This window comes from Mirounga angustirostris, unplaced genomic scaffold (genome assembly GCF_029215605.1).
Source record: "Mirounga angustirostris isolate CCGP_5_RB_7025 unplaced genomic scaffold, mMirAng1.0.hap1 SCAF_3, whole genome shotgun sequence".
Taxonomy (NCBI): domain Eukaryota; kingdom Metazoa; phylum Chordata; class Mammalia; order Carnivora; family Phocidae; genus Mirounga; species Mirounga angustirostris.
In genome coordinates this window covers 132293390-132297624 of record NW_026991711.1, presented here as the reverse complement: position 1 = coordinate 132297624, position 4235 = coordinate 132293390, and positions in this window count along the sequence as shown.

The window sequence follows — 4235 nt, the reverse complement described above, 5'->3', positions numbered from 1 at the left end:
TGAAATATTTTCCAGGATAGGCAATATACTTGGCTATAAAACAAGAAATTACATAAACTTAAAATAAATGAAATCTTTCAAAGTATATTTGTCAAACACAATGCAGTTTAATTGGAAATCGACAATAGAAAGATATCGAAAATCTTCAAATATTTGAAAATAAAATAATACTCTTTTAAATAATATATGAGTCAAAAATCACAAGGGACATTAAAAATATTTTGAACTAGATGAAAACAAAACCAAAATATATCAACATTTATGTGATACACTTAATGCAGTGATTAAGAGAAATATATAACCCAAAGAAGCCTATATTAGAAAAGAAGGAAAGTCCAAGATAATCCAACCTTCACCAAAAAAACCCAAAAACCCTTAAAAAAAAAAAAACCTTAAAAAAAGACAAAATGAAGCAAATAAAACTAAACAATAAGTAGAAGAATGGAAATAAAATAGACTAAGATGGAAATCAATAAAATAGGGAAATAAAAGCAATAGGGAAAAATCAATGAAGCCAAACCTGGTTCTTTGTAAAGATCAATAAAATTGATGAGCCTTTATCTAGATTGAAAAAGAAAGGGAGATGACACAAATTACCAAAATCAAGAATAAAAGAGACACCATTACTAAGACTGCAGGAATTAAAAAGGACTGTAGGGAAGAATATGAAAAATTCATGCAAAAGTAGTATATCCATATAATAGAGTATTTATCCAAACACAAGAGAGTGAAGTTCTTGTATGTGCTACAGCATGGATGAACCCTGAAAACATTATGATAAGCAAAAGAAGCCAAACACCAAAGGTCACATACTTCATAACTGTATTTATGAGAAATGTCCAAAATAGGTAAATCCACAGAAATAGAAAACATAGTAGTAGTTTCCTGGGGCTGAAGGGAGGAGAATGGAAAATGACTGCTGATGGATATGGCGTCTCTTTTTGGGGTGATGAAATGTTCTGAAATTAGATAGTGTTGATCAACATACAACTATGTGAATATCCTGAAGGCCCTAAATTGCACACTTTAAAAGAACCAACTTTACTGTATATGAATTATTTGTTAATAAAGAAAAAGGTCCATGATTATAACAGAAAACTGATGGAGAAAATGAAATTCCCATACCCCGACCCCCCCAAAAAGACCCCAAGTGTTTTAAATCTGCTTCTCTTGAGTTCATTTTCTGCACAGCATTCCCTATGGTTAAAACTTAACTCAAGCCATGTTATTGTCATCCTTAAAACCCTTCGAAGGTTCTCTAAGTGTGGTCTGTGGTCTAGTTGGGTTCTTACTAAATTGTAGATTCCTAAACAGATTTCTTGCTAAAAATGCAGGTTGCTAAAAGCTTTTAATCTCTTTGTTAGAATCTTTATTTTTCAAAACTCCCCTCTTTCAGTTCTTACACATGGTAAAATTTAAGAACCAATGAGTTTGATTTCAATCTAAACTAATTTGGCTCACAGGGATTTGTATGACTTGGTTCTCCCTCCCATTCCAGCATTATCTCTAATTCCACCTCCAGCTCACCATGCTCCATCCACATCAAGTATCTTTCATTTCCTTGTATGGTTCAGAGACAATTTATAAGCAAATGGGCATGGCTGTGTTCCAGTAAAACGTTATTTATAAAAACAGGTGGTGGGTCATATTTTGCTGTCGCCTGCTCTAATGAATAAAGATCTGATACTTCAAAAACAGGGTATAGAATAAATAATCTTCCAAAAAGTAGCTGAAATTTCAGTTTTAAATATTTATTTGTATATTATTAGTTTGAAATTTGTCTCCTTTAATGTAACAGAAGCTCTATGAGAGTAAAGATTGAGTTTATTTTGCTCAGTAGTATATTCTCTACTCATAGCACAGTGCTCAGTTTATATTTGTTGAATTAATAAATGAGTTAAGGAACACATACTGTCAGCACTGTTGCAGGAATTGGCTCTAGAATTATGAGCAGGGGAGAACTAGAAAGTATAATGGCAAGGATTTTTTGTCTGTTTTGTTTGTTACTATTTTCCCAGTGGTCAGAATGGTGCATGGTACATAAGAGGTGCTCAATCAACATTTGTTAATTAAATGCAAAACAGATTGGATAAATGAATGAAGGTGGATGTAAGCCTTGCCTTCATGGAACTCTGTTTGGGTGGGAGATAGAGATAGGTCAATGGGTAATTACCATGAAGTATGATCATCAGATTTAAAAAGACAGAGTGCTTTGGAAGCAAATAGAATATAGCTCCAAGTTGGAGAGGAGTGTCAAGGAAGGCTTCTAGCATGATGGTCTTCTGAGCTGAGGATGAAAATTAGGAGAAATTATCCAGATGATAGGCAGGAAAATGGCAGAAGGAAGAGGGAGGAGGAAGAGAGGTTCAAGCAGAGAGGATAACATGAAAAGTCAGAGACAAGTGAGAGAATGTACTGAGTATGGCCAGACCACAGGGAGGTGAGAGATAATGCTTGAGAAGAAAACAGGATCTGTTTTTTTTTATTTTTATTTTTAAAGGCATTTGACCTTTATTCTGCAGTCTTGGGGAACCTTTGGGTTGGGATGAAATAATATGATCAGATCTGTGTTAGAAAGATTACATGTCATAGGAAGAAGTTCATGGGAAAAAGAAAGGATGAAGGGACAAAATGATCATTATTTTCTAATAGCTAAAGAAAGTCCAGTGACCTGTCCAAGATGGGAATGGGTGGCCTTAGGAATGAATGAGCTCCCTGTATCTGGATTTATGTAAAGCAAAGGTGTTTGAGCATTCATCTGAACTGAATTTGTTGAATTAGGACATAAAAGGCTCTTTTGGCAACTTAGATTTTATGATTTATGACCTTTCTCCTATCAATATTAAAGGACGGAATAAATTAAAAGAAGAATTAGAACAAGGAAAAAATTTATTTTGAGAACTGTTTGAGACTTTAGAATTTTCCTTGAGATAACAGAAAATTTAGTTAATTTAGTTATTTAGTAAGTGCTTACTGAGCACCTTCTTTGACTCTGTTTTTGGTGAATATACAACATGGACAAAGCAGACACAATCCCTGCCTTCATGGAGTCTATGGTCTGGAGTGGGACATAGACTGGAATCAAATAAGGCTGGTTCCCAGATTTCTAATTGGCCCAATTATTGAGATGGGAAAATTGGACAAAGAGAAGATTTGGGGAGAAGAAAAATAATGTCTGCAAAGTGTAAGTTTGGTAATCATTGTTTTGATCCATTTTAAAGGAGCTCATCTACTCTTTAAACATGAAGGGCAATGACCCAGAAAATCCTCTTCTTATAACAATGGATTGACATTAGGGGTATTTGTGACTTCAGCATTATATTTGGTAAACTTCCTATTTAGAGAGACTATATGGTATAATCAAATGCATTTGTGAAGGATTTTGTATTTTGAGAAGCCCTATAACTCTCATACCATGATTGCCCATACCTGCATGCTTTTTTTGAGTTATGAAAGGGCAATAAAGAATATTGATAGGTAGCATTTGAGTTGAGTCTTGAAGGTTGAGTAAAATGGAGGTGTGGTGTGGGGAGATGACCCCAGACCATGGAGTAGCTACCTTGATACAGGAGAGAAGACTTTAAACAAGCCCTTGTTGAACATTTCTGTGAAGTTTAATAAAGTTAAGTGAGAGATGCCTTTGCGCTAGTTGGGCAATTGCTGAATGGTCTAGAGATTTCAAACCATGTCCAGTTGCCCATGCATAGCTGTAAATACAGATTGGACAGGACTGCTGACTTGGGATAGGGGTCTGGGACAGGTTTGCTTGCTCAAAGCTTTTCAGCAAATTCTATAGCCCATCATGCAATCTACTCTTAATCTCATAGAAATATATTTTAAGTTATTAAACCTATTTAGAGTTTTGTATAATCTTCTATTTGAAGAAACGAAAGTATCAGCATGTAATGTAAGTGAAACTTACTTGTTCTTGGTTGGGGTTGGGGCTTAACACAATTTACATTGCAATTAGAATGGATTTAGTATTTGAGAGACTTAAACATACAGGACTACATATGCATTACTATATTTCTTTTCTGGTTAACAGACACGAATCAACCCTATTTTAATCCATTAGGTTTATTCATGAAAGAATAAAAATGATGATTCTATGGACCAAGCTATAAACAATGCTGGCTTGGTGATCATGGGATCATAAATACTTCCATAGTGAACTACCTCCCACTAAAGCATCCAGGGATTATGGATTCTAAGAAACATATTCTGATTTTGAGTAA